The sequence below is a fragment of the Paramormyrops kingsleyae genome, chromosome 4, assembly GCF_048594095.1.
Source record: "Paramormyrops kingsleyae isolate MSU_618 chromosome 4, PKINGS_0.4, whole genome shotgun sequence".
Lineage (NCBI taxonomy): Eukaryota > Metazoa > Chordata > Actinopteri > Osteoglossiformes > Mormyridae > Paramormyrops > Paramormyrops kingsleyae.
The window spans coordinates 46,154,599-46,166,666 of NC_132800.1; the positions used below are offsets into that span (position 1 = coordinate 46,154,599).

A 12,068-nucleotide genomic window follows, 5' to 3' on the forward strand; every position below is an offset into this window, starting at 1 on the left:
CGTTATTAAAATGAGGAAGAAATCGGTGAGTTGTATACGATTGCTACGAGTACTTTCTGCAAAAGTGGGCGGGGACTGCCGTCTTTGTACAAATAAAGGTAATTTGTGAAATGAAAGGGTAGTGACATCTTTACATTCGTGGCAAGACGCAGGGCCCTCTGGATAAGGTGAAACTAAGAAAAAGCTTACGGCACTTGGTATTCCCGGGCAGTCTCCCAACCAAGTACTAACCAAGCCCGGCCCCGCTTAGCTTCCGAGATCAGACGAGATCGGGCGCAGTCGGAACGGAATGGCCGTAAGCGAGGGAAGCGGCCAGAATCAGCACTTTTGTTTTCAGTTGAGGGTTTATTGAGAGTCGCACCGAGAGAAGAGCAGACGTCGATGCGGCATTGATGTCAAGATGTCTTTGAGAAAGTCGTTATTAAAATGAGGAAGAAATCGGTGAGTTGTATACGATTGCTACGAGTACTTTCTGCAAAAGTGGGCGGGGACTGCCGTCTTTGTACAAATAAAGGTAATTTGTGAAATGAAAGGGTAGTGACATCTTTACATTCGTGGCAAGACGCAGGGCCCTCTGGATAAGGTGAAACTAAGAAAAAGCTTACGGCACTTGGTATTCCCGGGCAGTCTCCCAACCAAGTACTAACCAAGCCCGGCCCCGCTTAGCTTCCGAGATCAGACGAGATCGGGCGCAGTCGGAACGGTATGGCCGTAAGCGAGGGAAGCGGCCAGAATCAGCACTTTTGTTTTCAGTTGAGGGTTTATTGAGAGTCGCACCGAGAGAAGAGCAGACGTCGATGCGGCATTGATGTCAAGATGTCTTTGAGAAAGTCGTTATTAAAATGAGGAAGAAATCGGTGAGTTGTATACGATTGCTACGAGTACTTTCTGCAAAAGTGGGCGGGGACTGCCGTCTTTGTACAAATAAAGGTAATTTGTGAAATGAAAGGGTAGTGACATCTTTACATTCGTGGCAAGACGCAGGGCCCTCTGGATAAGGTGAAACTAAGAAAAAGCTTACGGCACTTGGTATTCCCGGGCAGTCTCCCAACCAAGTACTAACCAAGCCCGGCCCCGCTTAGCTTCCGAGATCAGACGAGATCGGGCGCAGTCGGAACGGTATGGCCGTAAGCGAGGGAAGCGGCCAGAATCAGCACTTTTGTTTTCAGTTGAGGGTTTATTGAGAGTCGCACCGAGAGAAGAGCAGACGTCGATGCGGCATTGATGTCAAGATGTCTTTGAGAAAGTCGTTATTAAAATGAGGAAGAAATCGGTGAGTTGTATACGATTGCTACGAGTACTTTCTGCAAAAGTGGGCGGGGACTGCCGTCTTTGTACAAATAAAGGTAATTTGTGAAATGAAAGGGTAGTGACATCTTTACATTCGTGGCAAGACGCAGGGCCCTCTGGATAAGGTGAAACTAAGAAAAAGCTTACGGCACTTGGTATTCCCGGGCAGTCTCCCAACCAAGTACTAACCAAGCCCGGCCCCGCTTAGCTTCCGAGATCAGACGAGATCGGGCGCAGTCGGAACGGTATGGCCGTAAGCGAGGGAAGCGGCCAGAATCAGCACTTTTGTTTTCAGTTGAGGGTTTATTGAGAGTCGCACCGAGAGAAGAGCAGACGTCGATGCGGCATTGATGTCAAGATGTCTTTGAGAAAGTCGTTATTAAAATGAGGAAGAAATCGGTGAGTTGTATACGATTGCTACGAGTACTTTCTGCAAAAGTGGGCGGGGACTGCCGTCTTTGTACAAATAAAGGTAATTTGTGAAATGAAAGGGTAGTGACATCTTTACATTCGTGGCAAGACGCAGGGCCCTCTGGATAAGGTGAAACTAAGAAAAAGCTTACGGCACTTGGTATTCCCGGGCAGTCTCCCAACCAAGTACTAACCAAGCCCGGCCCCGCTTAGCTTCCGAGATCAGACGAGATCGGGCGCAGTCGGAACGGTATGGCCGTAAGCGAGGGAAGCGGCCAGAATCAGCACTTTTGTTTTCAGTTGAGGGTTTATTGAGAGTCGCACCGAGAGAAGAGCAGACGTCGATGCGGCATTGATGTCAAGATGTCTTTGAGAAAGTCGTTATTAAAATGAGGAAGAAATCGGTGAGTTGTATACGATTGCTACGAGTACTTTCTGCAAAAGTGGGCGGGGACTGCCGTCTTTGTACAAATAAAGGTAATTTGTGAAATGAAAGGGTAGTGACATCTTTACATTCGTGGCAAGACGCAGGGCCCTCTGGATAAGGTGAAACTAAGAAAAAGCTTACGGCACTTGGTATTCCCGGGCAGTCTCCCAACCAAGTACTAACCAAGCCCGGCCCCGCTTAGCTTCCGAGATCAGACGAGATCGGGCGCAGTCGGAACGGTATGGCCGTAAGCGAGGGAAGCGGCCAGAATCAGCACTTTTGTTTTCAGTTGAGGGTTTATTGAGAGTCGCACCGAGAGAAGAGCAGACGTCGATGCGGCATTGATGTCAAGATGTCTTTGAGAAAGTCGTTATTAAAATGAGGAAGAAATCGGTGAGTTGTATACGATTGCTACGAGTACTTTCTGCAAAAGTGGGCGGGGACTGCCGTCTTTGTACAAATAAAGGTAATTTGTGAAATGAAAGGGTAGTGACATCTTTACATTCGTGGCAAGACGCAGGGCCCTCTGGATAAGGTGAAACTAAGAAAAAGCTTACGGCACTTGGTATTCCCGGGCAGTCTCCCAACCAAGTACTAACCAAGCCCGGCCCCGCTTAGCTTCCGAGATCAGACGAGATCGGGCGCAGTCGGAACGGTATGGCCGTAAGCGAGGGAAGCGGCCAGAATCAGCACTTTTGTTTTCAGTTGAGGGTTTATTGAGAGTCGCACCGAGAGAAGAGCAGACGTCGATGCGGCATTGATGTCAAGATGTCTTTGAGAAAGTCGTTATTAAAATGAGGAAGAAATCGGTGAGTTGTATACGATTGCTACGAGTACTTTCTGCAAAAGTGGGCGGGGACTGCCGTCTTTGTACAAATAAAGGTAATTTGTGAAATGAAAGGGTAGTGACATCTTTACATTCGTGGCAAGACGCAGGGCCCTCTGGATAAGGTGAAACTAAGAAAAAGCTTACGGCACTTGGTATTCCCGGGCAGTCTCCCAACCAAGTACTAACCAAGCCCGGCCCCGCTTAGCTTCCGAGATCAGACGAGATCGGGCGCAGTCGGAACGGTATGGCCGTAAGCGAGGGAAGCGGCCAGAATCAGCACTTTTGTTTTCAGTTGAGGGTTTATTGAGAGTCGCACCGAGAGAAGAGCAGACGTCGATGCGGCATTGATGTCAAGATGTCTTTGAGAAAGTCGTTATTAAAATGAGGAAGAAATCGGTGAGTTGTATACGATTGCTACGAGTACTTTCTGCAAAAGTGGGCGGGGACTGCCGTCTTTGTACAAATAAAGGTAATTTGTGAAATGAAAGGGTAGTGACATCTTTACATTCGTGGCAAGACGCAGGGCCCTCTGGATAAGGTGAAACTAAGAAAAAGCTTACGGCACTTGGTATTCCCGGGCAGTCTCCCAACCAAGTACTAACCAAGCCCGGCCCCGCTTAGCTTCCGAGATCAGACGAGATCGGGCGCAGTCGGAACGGTATGGCCGTAAGCGAGGGAAGCGGCCAGAATCAGCACTTTTGTTTTCAGTTGAGGGTTTATTGAGAGTCGCACCGAGAGAAGAGCAGACGTCGATGCGGCATTGATGTCAAGATGTCTTTGAGAAAGTCGTTATTAAAATGAGGAAGAAATCGGTGAGTTGTATACGATTGCTACGAGTACTTTCTGCAAAAGTGGGCGGGGACTGCCGTCTTTGTACAAATAAAGGTAATTTGTGAAATGAAAGGGTAGTGACATCTTTACATTCGTGGCAAGACGCAGGGCCCTCTGGATAAGGTGAAACTAAGAAAAAGCTTACGGCACTTGGTATTCCCGGGCAGTCTCCCAACCAAGTACTAACCAAGCCCGGCCCCGCTTAGCTTCCGAGATCAGACGAGATCGGGCGCAGTCGGAACGGTATGGCCGTAAGCGAGGGAAGCGGCCAGAATCAGCACTTTTGTTTTCAGTTGAGGGTTTATTGAGAGTCGCACCGAGAGAAGAGCAGACGTCGATGCGGCATTGATGTCAAGATGTCTTTGAGAAAGTCGTTATTAAAATGAGGAAGAAATCGGTGAGTTGTATACGATTGCTACGAGTACTTTCTGCAAAAGTGGGCGGGGACTGCCGTCTTTGTACAAATAAAGGTAATTTGTGAAATGAAAGGGTAGTGACATCTTTACATTCGTTGCAAGACGCAGGGCCCTCTGGATAAGGTGAAACTAAGAAAAAGCTTACGGCACTTGGTATTCCCGGGCAGTCTCCCAACCAAGTACTAACCAAGCCCGGCCCCGCTTCGCTTCCGAGATCAGACGAGATCGGGCGCAGTCGGAACGGTATGGCCGTAAGCGAGGGAAGCGGCCAGAATCAGCACTTTTGTTTTCAGTTGAGGGTTTATTGAGAGTCGCACCGAGAGAAGAGCAGACGTCGATGCGGCATTGATGTCAAGATGTCTTTGAGAAAGTCGTTATTAAAATGAGGAAGAAATCGGTGAGTTGTATACGATTGCTACGAGTACTTTCTGCAAAAGTGGGCGGGGACTGCCGTCTTTGTACAAATAAAGGTAATTTGTGAAATGAAAGGGTAGTGACATCTTTACATTCGTGGCAAGACGCAGGGCCCTCTGGATAAGGTGAAACTAAGAAAAAGCTTACGGCACTTGGTATTCCCGGGCAGTCTCCCAACCAAGTACTAACCAAGCCCGGCCCCGCTTAGCTTCCGAGATCAGACGAGATCGGGCGCAGTCGGAACGGTATGGCCGTAAGCGAGGGAAGCGGCCAGAATCAGCACTTTTGTTTTCAGTTGAGGGTTTATTGAGAGTCGCACCGAGAGAAGAGCAGACGTCGATGCGGCATTGATGTCAAGATGTCTTTGAGAAAGTCGTTATTAAAATGAGGAAGAAATCGGTGAGTTGTATACGATTGCTACGAGTACTTTCTGCAAAAGTGGGCGGGGACTGCCGTCTTTGTACAAATAAAGGTAATTTGTGAAATGAAAGGGTAGTGACATCTTTACATTCGTGGCAAGACGCAGGGCCCTCTGGATAAGGTGAAACTAAGAAAAAGCTTACGGCACTTGGTATTCCCGGGCAGTCTCCCAACCAAGTACTAACCAAGCCCGGCCCCGCTTAGCTTCCGAGATCAGACGAGATCGGGCGCAGTCGGAACGGTATGGCCGTAAGCGAGGGAAGCGGCCAGAATCAGCACTTTTGTTTTCAGTTGAGGGTTTATTGAGAGTCGCACCGAGAGAAGAGCAGACGTCGATGCGGCATTGATGTCAAGATGTCTTTGAGAAAGTCGTTATTAAAATGAGGAAGAAATCGGTGAGTTGTATACGATTGCTACGAGTACTTTCTGCAAAAGTGGGCGGGGACTGCCGTCTTTGTACAAATAAAGGTAATTTGTGAAATGAAAGGGTAGTGACATCTTTACATTCGTTGCAAGACGCAGGGCCCTCTGGATAAGGTGAAACTAAGAAAAAGCTTACGGCACTTGGTATTCCCGGGCAGTCTCCCAACCAAGTACTAACCAAGCCCGGCCCCGCTTCGCTTCCGAGATCAGACGAGATCGGGCGCAGTCGGAACGGTATGGCCGTAAGCGAGGGAAGCGGCCAGAATCAGCACTTTTGTTTTCAGTTGAGGGTTTATTGAGAGTCGCACCGAGAGAAGAGCAGACGTCGATGCGGCATTGATGTCAAGATGTCTTTGAGAAAGTCGTTATTAAAATGAGGAAGAAATCGGTGAGTTGTATACGATTGCTACGAGTACTTTCTGCAAAAGTGGGCGGGGACTGCCGTCTTTGTACAAATAAAGGTAATTTGTGAAATGAAAGGGTAGTGACATCTTTACATTCGTGGCAAGACGCAGGGCCCTCTGGATAAGGTGAAACTAAGAAAAAGCTTACGGCACTTGGTATTCCCGGGCAGTCTCCCAACCAAGTACTAACCAAGCCCGGCCCCGCTTCGCTTCCGAGATCAGACGAGATCGGGCGCAGTCGGAACGGTATGGCCGTAAGCGAGGGAAGCGGCCAGAATCAGCACTTTTGTTTTCAGTTGAGGGTTTATTGAGAGTCGCACCGAGAGAAGAGCAGACGTCGATGCGGCATTGATGTCAAGATGTCTTTGAGAAAGTCGTTATTAAAATGAGGAAGAAATCGGTGAGTTGTATACGATTGCTACGAGTACTTTCTGCAAAAGTGGGCGGGGACTGCCGTCTTTGTACAAATAAAGGTAATTTGTGAAATGAAAGGGTAGTGACATCTTTACATTCGTGGCAAGACGCAGGGCCCTCTGGATAAGGTGAAACTAAGAAAAAGCTTACGGCACTTGGTATTCCCGGGCAGTCTCCCAACCAAGTACTAACCAAGCCCGGCCCCGCTTAGCTTCCGAGATCAGACGAGATCGGGCGCAGTCGGAACGGTATTGCCGTAAGCGAGGGAAGCGGCCAGAATCAGCACTTTTGTTTTCAGTTGAGGGTTTATTGAGAGTCGCACCGAGAGAAGAGCAGACGTCGATGCGGCATTGATGTCAAGATGTCTTTGAGAAAGTCGTTATTAAAATGAGGAAGAAATCGGTGAGTTGTATACGATTGCTACGAGTACTTTCTGCAAAAGTGGGCGGGGACTGCCGTCTTTGTACAAATAAAGGTAATTTGTGAAATGAAAGGGTAGTGACATCTTTACATTCGTGGCAAGACGCAGGGCCCTCTGGATAAGGTGAAACTAAGAAAAAGCTTACGGCACTTGGTATTCCCAGGCAGTCTCCCAACCAAGTACTAACCAAGCCCGGCCCCGCTTAGCTTCCGAGATCAGACGAGATCGGGCGCAGTCGGAACGGTATGGCCGTAAGCGAGGGAAGCGGCCAGAATCAGCACTTTTGTTTTCAGTTGAGGGTTTATTGAGAGTCGCACCGAGAGAAGAGCAGACGTCGATGCGGCATTGATGTCAAGATGTCTTTGAGAAAGTCGTTATTAAAATGAGGAAGAAATCGGTGAGTTGTATACGATTGCTACGAGTACTTTCTGCAAAAGTGGGCGGGGACTGCCGTCTTTGTACAAATAAAGGTAATTTGTGAAATGAAAGGGTAGTGACATCTTTACATTCGTGGCAAGACGCAGGGCCCTCTGGATAAGGTGAAACTAAGAAAAAGCTTACGGCACTTGGTATTCCCAGGCAGTCTCCCAACCAAGTACTAACCAAGCCCGGCCCCGCTTAGCTTCCGAGATCAGACGAGATCGGGCGCAGTCGGAACGGTATGGCCGTAAGCGAGGGAAGCGGCCAGAATCAGCACTTTTGTTTTCAGTTGAGGGTTTATTGAGAGTCGCACCGAGAGAAGAGCAGACGTCGATGCGGCATTGATGTCAAGATGTCTTTGAGAAAGTCGTTATTAAAATGAGGAAGAAATCGGTGAGTTGTATACGATTGCTACGAGTACTTTCTGCAAAAGTGGGCGGGGACTGCCGTCTTTGTACAAATAAAGGTAATTTGTGAAATGAAAGGGTAGTGACATCTTTACATTCGTGGCAAGACGCAGGGCCCTCTGGATAAGGTGAAACTAAGAAAAAGCTTACGGCACTTGGTATTCCCAGGCAGTCTCCCAACCAAGTACTAACCAAGCCCGGCCCCGCTTAGCTTCCGAGATCAGACGAGATCGGGCGCAGTCGGAACGGTATGGCCGTAAGCGAGGGAAGCGGCCAGAATCAGCACTTTTGTTTTCAGTTGAGGGTTTATTGAGAGTCGCACCGAGAGAAGAGCAGACGTCGATGCGGCATTGATGTCAAGATGTCTTTGAGAAAGTCGTTATTAAAATGAGGAAGAAATCGGTGAGTTGTATACGATTGCTACGAGTACTTTCTGCAAAAGTGGGCGGGGACTGCCGTCTTTGTACAAATAAAGGTAATTTGTGAAATGAAAGGGTAGTGACATCTTTACATTCGTGGCAAGACGCAGGGCCCTCTGGATAAGGTGAAACTAAGAAAAAGCTTACGGCACTTGGTATTCCCAGGCAGTCTCCCAACCAAGTACTAACCAAGCCCGGCCCCGCTTAGCTTCCGAGATCAGACGAGATCGGGCGCAGTCGGAACGGTATGGCCGTAAGCGAGGGAAGCGGCCAGAATCAGCACTTTTGTTTTCAGTTGAGGGTTTATTGAGAGTCGCACCGAGAGAAGAGCAGACGTCGATGCGGCATTGATGTCAAGATGTCTTTGAGAAAGTCGTTATTAAAATGAGGAAGAAATCGGTGAGTTGTATACGATTGCTACGAGTACTTTCTGCAAAAGTGGGCGGGGACTGCCGTCTTTGTACAAATAAAGGTAATTTGTGAAATGAAAGGGTAGTGACATCTTTACATTCGTGGCAAGACGCAGGGCCCTCTGGATAAGGTGAAACTAAGAAAAAGCTTACGGCACTTGGTATTCCCAGGCAGTCTCCCAACCAAGTACTAACCAAGCCCGGCCCCGCTTAGCTTCCGAGATCAGACGAGATCGGGCGCAGTCGGAACGGTATGGCCGTAAGCGAGGGAAGCGGCCAGAATCAGCACTTTTGTTTTCAGTTGAGGGTTTATTGAGAGTCGCACCGAGAGAAGAGCAGACGTCGATGCGGCATTGATGTCAAGATGTCTTTGAGAAAGTCGTTATTAAAATGAGGAAGAAATCGGTGAGTTGTATACGATTGCTACGAGTACTTTCTGCAAAAGTGGGCGGGGACTGCCGTCTTTGTACAAATAAAGGTAATTTGTGAAATGAAAGGGTAGTGACATCTTTACATTCGTGGCAAGACGCAGGGCCCTCTGGATAAGGTGAAACTAAGAAAAAGCTTACGGCACTTGGTATTCCCAGGCAGTCTCCCAACCAAGTACTAACCAAGCCCGGCCCCGCTTAGCTTCCGAGATCAGACGAGATCGGGCGCAGTCGGAACGGTATGGCCGTAAGCGAGGGAAGCGGCCAGAATCAGCACTTTTGTTTTCAGTTGAGGGTTTATTGAGAGTCGCACCGAGAGAAGAGCAGACGTCGATGCGGCATTGATGTCAAGATGTCTTTGAGAAAGTCGTTATTAAAATGAGGAAGAAATCGGTGAGTTGTATACGATTGCTACGAGTACTTTCTGCAAAAGTGGGCGGGGACTGCCGTCTTTGTACAAATAAAGGTAATTTGTGAAATGAAAGGGTAGTGACATCTTTACATTCGTGGCAAGACGCAGGGCCCTCTGGATAAGGTGAAACTAAGAAAAAGCTTACGGCACTTGGTATTCCCAGGCAGTCTCCCAACCAAGTACTAACCAAGCCCGGCCCCGCTTAGCTTCCGAGATCAGACGAGATCGGGCGCAGTCGGAACGGTATGGCCGTAAGCGAGGGAAGCGGCCAGAATCAGCACTTTTGTTTTCAGTTGAGGGTTTATTGAGAGTCGCACCGAGAGAAGAGCAGACGTCGATGCGGCATTGATGTCAAGATGTCTTTGAGAAAGTCGTTATTAAAATGAGGAAGAAATCGGTGAGTTGTATACGATTGCTACGAGTACTTTCTGCAAAAGTGGGCGGGGACTGCCGTCTTTGTACAAATAAAGGTAATTTGTGAAATGAAAGGGTAGTGACATCTTTACATTCGTGGCAAGACGCAGGGCCCTCTGGATAAGGTGAAACTAAGAAAAAGCTTACGGCACTTGGTATTCCCAGGCAGTCTCCCAACCAAGTACTAACCAAGCCCGGCCCCGCTTAGCTTCCGAGATCAGACGAGATCGGGCGCAGTCGGAACGGTATGGCCGTAAGCGAGGGAAGCGGCCAGAATCAGCACTTTTGTTTTCAGTTGAGGGTTTATTGAGAGTCGCACCGAGAGAAGAGCAGACGTCGATGCGGCATTGATGTCAAGATGTCTTTGAGAAAGTCGTTATTAAAATGAGGAAGAAATCGGTGAGTTGTATACGATTGCTACGAGTACTTTCTGCAAAAGTGGGCGGGGACTGCCGTCTTTGTACAAATAAAGGTAATTTGTGAAATGAAAGGGTAGTGACATCTTTACATTCGTGGCAAGACGCAGGGCCCTCTGGATAAGGTGAAACTAAGAAAAAGCTTACGGCACTTGGTATTCCCAGGCAGTCTCCCAACCAAGTACTAACCAAGCCCGGCCCCGCTTAGCTTCCGAGATCAGACGAGATCGGGCGCAGTCGGAACGGTATGGCCGTAAGCGAGGGAAGCGGCCAGAATCAGCACTTTTGTTTTCAGTTGAGGGTTTATTGAGAGTCGCACCGAGAGAAGAGCAGACGTCGATGCGGCATTGATGTCAAGATGTCTTTGAGAAAGTCGTTATTAAAATGAGGAAGAAATCGGTGAGTTGTATACGATTGCTACGAGTACTTTCTGCAAAAGTGGGCGGGGACTGCCGTCTTTGTACAAATAAAGGTAATTTGTGAAATGAAAGGGTAGTGACATCTTTACATTCGTGGCAAGACGCAGGGCCCTCTGGATAAGGTGAAACTAAGAAAAAGCTTACGGCACTTGGTATTCCCAGGCAGTCTCCCAACCAAGTACTAACCAAGCCCGGCCCCGCTTAGCTTCCGAGATCAGACGAGATCGGGCGCAGTCGGAACGGTATGGCCGTAAGCGAGGGAAGCGGCCAGAATCAGCACTTTTGTTTTCAGTTGAGGGTTTATTGAGAGTCGCACCGAGAGAAGAGCAGACGTCGATGCGGCATTGATGTCAAGATGTCTTTGAGAAAGTCGTTATTAAAATGAGGAAGAAATCGGTGAGTTGTATACGATTGCTACGAGTACTTTCTGCAAAAGTGGGCGGGGACTGCCGTCTTTGTACAAATAAAGGTAATTTGTGAAATGAAAGGGTAGTGACATCTTTACATTCGTGGCAAGACGCAGGGCCCTCTGGATAAGGTGAAACTAAGAAAAAGCTTACGGCACTTGGTATTCCCAGGCAGTCTCCCAACCAAGTACTAACCAAGCCCGGCCCCGCTTAGCTTCCGAGATCAGACGAGATCGGGCGCAGTCGGAACGGTATGGCCGTAAGCGAGGGAAGCGGCCAGAATCAGCACTTTTGTTTTCAGTTGAGGGTTTATTGAGAGTCGCACCGAGAGAAGAGCAGACGTCGATGCGGCATTGATGTCAAGATGTCTTTGAGAAAGTCGTTATTAAAATGAGGAAGAAATCGGTGAGTTGTATACGATTGCTACGAGTACTTTCTGCAAAAGTGGGCGGGGACTGCCGTCTTTGTACAAATAAAGGTAATTTGTGAAATGAAAGGGTAGTGACATCTTTACATTCGTGGCAAGACGCAGGGCCCTCTGGATAAGGTGAAACTAAGAAAAAGCTTACGGCACTTGGTATTCCCAGGCAGTCTCCCAACCAAGTACTAACCAAGCCCGGCCCCGCTTAGCTTCCGAGATCAGACGAGATCGGGCGCAGTCGGAACGGTATGGCCGTAAGCGAGGGAAGCGGCCAGAATCAGCACTTTTGTTTTCAGTTGAGGGTTTATTGAGAGTCGCACCGAGAGAAGAGCAGACGTCGATGCGGCATTGATGTCAAGATGTCTTTGAGAAAGTCGTTATTAAAATGAGGAAGAAATCGGTGAGTTGTATACGATTGCTACGAGTACTTTCTGCAAAAGTGGGCGGGGACTGCCGTCTTTGTACAAATAAAGGTAATTTGTGAAATGAAAGGGTAGTGACATCTTTACATTCGTGGCAAGACGCAGGGCCCTCTGGATAAGGTGAAACTAAGAAAAAGCTTACGGCACTTGGTATTCCCAGGCAGTCTCCCAACCAAGTACTAACCAAGCCCGGCCCCGCTTAGCTTCCGAGATCAGACGAGATCGGGCGCAGTCGGAACGGTATGGCCGTAAGCGAGGGAAGCGGCCAGAATCAGCACTTTTGTTTTCAGTTGAGGGTTTATTGAGAGTCGCACCGAGAGAAGAGCAGACGTCGATGCGGCATTGATGTCAAGATGTCTTTGAGAAAGTCGTT

General features: G+C 48.5%; 29 non-coding genes across 29 annotated transcripts; all 29 read right to left on the reverse strand.

Annotated features, from left to right (window-relative positions):
* Positions 1-182: 182 nt before the first annotated feature.
* On the reverse strand, positions 183-301 carry LOC140589639 (5S ribosomal RNA). The gene has a single exon (XR_011990818.1). It is a non-coding gene; the product is annotated as a 5S ribosomal RNA (ribosomal RNA).
* Positions 302-598: 297 nt separating this feature from the next.
* Positions 599-717, reverse strand: LOC140589328 (5S ribosomal RNA). Its single transcript, XR_011990505.1, has one exon. It is a non-coding gene; the product is annotated as a 5S ribosomal RNA (ribosomal RNA).
* Positions 718-1,014: 297 nt separating this feature from the next.
* Positions 1,015-1,133, reverse strand: LOC140589329 (5S ribosomal RNA). Its single transcript, XR_011990506.1, has one exon. It is a non-coding gene; the product is annotated as a 5S ribosomal RNA (ribosomal RNA).
* A 297-nt stretch (positions 1,134-1,430) lies between these two features.
* LOC140589330 (5S ribosomal RNA) lies at positions 1,431-1,549 on the reverse strand. Its single transcript, XR_011990507.1, has one exon. It is a non-coding gene; the product is annotated as a 5S ribosomal RNA (ribosomal RNA).
* A 297-nt stretch (positions 1,550-1,846) lies between these two features.
* On the reverse strand, positions 1,847-1,965 carry LOC140589331 (5S ribosomal RNA). Its single transcript, XR_011990508.1, has one exon. It is a non-coding gene; the product is annotated as a 5S ribosomal RNA (ribosomal RNA).
* Positions 1,966-2,262: 297 nt separating this feature from the next.
* Positions 2,263-2,381, reverse strand: LOC140589332 (5S ribosomal RNA). The gene has a single exon (XR_011990510.1). It is a non-coding gene; the product is annotated as a 5S ribosomal RNA (ribosomal RNA).
* Positions 2,382-2,678: 297 nt separating this feature from the next.
* On the reverse strand, positions 2,679-2,797 carry LOC140589334 (5S ribosomal RNA). Its single transcript, XR_011990512.1, has one exon. It is a non-coding gene; the product is annotated as a 5S ribosomal RNA (ribosomal RNA).
* Positions 2,798-3,094: 297 nt separating this feature from the next.
* Positions 3,095-3,213, reverse strand: LOC140589335 (5S ribosomal RNA). The gene has a single exon (XR_011990513.1). It is a non-coding gene; the product is annotated as a 5S ribosomal RNA (ribosomal RNA).
* Positions 3,214-3,510: 297 nt separating this feature from the next.
* On the reverse strand, positions 3,511-3,629 carry LOC140589336 (5S ribosomal RNA). The gene has a single exon (XR_011990514.1). It is a non-coding gene; the product is annotated as a 5S ribosomal RNA (ribosomal RNA).
* Positions 3,630-3,926: 297 nt separating this feature from the next.
* LOC140589337 (5S ribosomal RNA) lies at positions 3,927-4,045 on the reverse strand. The gene has a single exon (XR_011990516.1). It is a non-coding gene; the product is annotated as a 5S ribosomal RNA (ribosomal RNA).
* Positions 4,046-4,342: 297 nt separating this feature from the next.
* LOC140589564 (5S ribosomal RNA) lies at positions 4,343-4,461 on the reverse strand. Its single transcript, XR_011990743.1, has one exon. It is a non-coding gene; the product is annotated as a 5S ribosomal RNA (ribosomal RNA).
* Positions 4,462-4,758: 297 nt separating this feature from the next.
* LOC140589338 (5S ribosomal RNA) lies at positions 4,759-4,877 on the reverse strand. Its single transcript, XR_011990517.1, has one exon. It is a non-coding gene; the product is annotated as a 5S ribosomal RNA (ribosomal RNA).
* Positions 4,878-5,174: 297 nt separating this feature from the next.
* On the reverse strand, positions 5,175-5,293 carry LOC140589339 (5S ribosomal RNA). Its single transcript, XR_011990518.1, has one exon. It is a non-coding gene; the product is annotated as a 5S ribosomal RNA (ribosomal RNA).
* Positions 5,294-5,590: 297 nt separating this feature from the next.
* On the reverse strand, positions 5,591-5,709 carry LOC140589565 (5S ribosomal RNA). Its single transcript, XR_011990744.1, has one exon. It is a non-coding gene; the product is annotated as a 5S ribosomal RNA (ribosomal RNA).
* A 297-nt stretch (positions 5,710-6,006) lies between these two features.
* On the reverse strand, positions 6,007-6,125 carry LOC140589567 (5S ribosomal RNA). The gene has a single exon (XR_011990746.1). It is a non-coding gene; the product is annotated as a 5S ribosomal RNA (ribosomal RNA).
* Positions 6,126-6,422: 297 nt separating this feature from the next.
* Positions 6,423-6,541, reverse strand: LOC140589586 (5S ribosomal RNA). Its single transcript, XR_011990765.1, has one exon. It is a non-coding gene; the product is annotated as a 5S ribosomal RNA (ribosomal RNA).
* A 297-nt stretch (positions 6,542-6,838) lies between these two features.
* LOC140590432 (5S ribosomal RNA) lies at positions 6,839-6,957 on the reverse strand. Its single transcript, XR_011991265.1, has one exon. It is a non-coding gene; the product is annotated as a 5S ribosomal RNA (ribosomal RNA).
* A 297-nt stretch (positions 6,958-7,254) lies between these two features.
* Positions 7,255-7,373, reverse strand: LOC140590433 (5S ribosomal RNA). The gene has a single exon (XR_011991266.1). It is a non-coding gene; the product is annotated as a 5S ribosomal RNA (ribosomal RNA).
* A 297-nt stretch (positions 7,374-7,670) lies between these two features.
* On the reverse strand, positions 7,671-7,789 carry LOC140590434 (5S ribosomal RNA). Its single transcript, XR_011991267.1, has one exon. It is a non-coding gene; the product is annotated as a 5S ribosomal RNA (ribosomal RNA).
* Positions 7,790-8,086: 297 nt separating this feature from the next.
* LOC140590435 (5S ribosomal RNA) lies at positions 8,087-8,205 on the reverse strand. The gene has a single exon (XR_011991268.1). It is a non-coding gene; the product is annotated as a 5S ribosomal RNA (ribosomal RNA).
* Positions 8,206-8,502: 297 nt separating this feature from the next.
* Positions 8,503-8,621, reverse strand: LOC140590436 (5S ribosomal RNA). Its single transcript, XR_011991270.1, has one exon. It is a non-coding gene; the product is annotated as a 5S ribosomal RNA (ribosomal RNA).
* Positions 8,622-8,918: 297 nt separating this feature from the next.
* On the reverse strand, positions 8,919-9,037 carry LOC140590437 (5S ribosomal RNA). The gene has a single exon (XR_011991271.1). It is a non-coding gene; the product is annotated as a 5S ribosomal RNA (ribosomal RNA).
* Positions 9,038-9,334: 297 nt separating this feature from the next.
* On the reverse strand, positions 9,335-9,453 carry LOC140590439 (5S ribosomal RNA). Its single transcript, XR_011991273.1, has one exon. It is a non-coding gene; the product is annotated as a 5S ribosomal RNA (ribosomal RNA).
* Positions 9,454-9,750: 297 nt separating this feature from the next.
* Positions 9,751-9,869, reverse strand: LOC140590441 (5S ribosomal RNA). Its single transcript, XR_011991275.1, has one exon. It is a non-coding gene; the product is annotated as a 5S ribosomal RNA (ribosomal RNA).
* A 297-nt stretch (positions 9,870-10,166) lies between these two features.
* LOC140590444 (5S ribosomal RNA) lies at positions 10,167-10,285 on the reverse strand. Its single transcript, XR_011991277.1, has one exon. It is a non-coding gene; the product is annotated as a 5S ribosomal RNA (ribosomal RNA).
* A 297-nt stretch (positions 10,286-10,582) lies between these two features.
* Positions 10,583-10,701, reverse strand: LOC140590447 (5S ribosomal RNA). Its single transcript, XR_011991279.1, has one exon. It is a non-coding gene; the product is annotated as a 5S ribosomal RNA (ribosomal RNA).
* A 297-nt stretch (positions 10,702-10,998) lies between these two features.
* On the reverse strand, positions 10,999-11,117 carry LOC140590448 (5S ribosomal RNA). Its single transcript, XR_011991280.1, has one exon. It is a non-coding gene; the product is annotated as a 5S ribosomal RNA (ribosomal RNA).
* Positions 11,118-11,414: 297 nt separating this feature from the next.
* LOC140590449 (5S ribosomal RNA) lies at positions 11,415-11,533 on the reverse strand. The gene has a single exon (XR_011991281.1). It is a non-coding gene; the product is annotated as a 5S ribosomal RNA (ribosomal RNA).
* A 297-nt stretch (positions 11,534-11,830) lies between these two features.
* On the reverse strand, positions 11,831-11,949 carry LOC140590450 (5S ribosomal RNA). The gene has a single exon (XR_011991282.1). It is a non-coding gene; the product is annotated as a 5S ribosomal RNA (ribosomal RNA).
* Between the last annotated feature and the right edge of the window lie 119 nt (positions 11,950-12,068).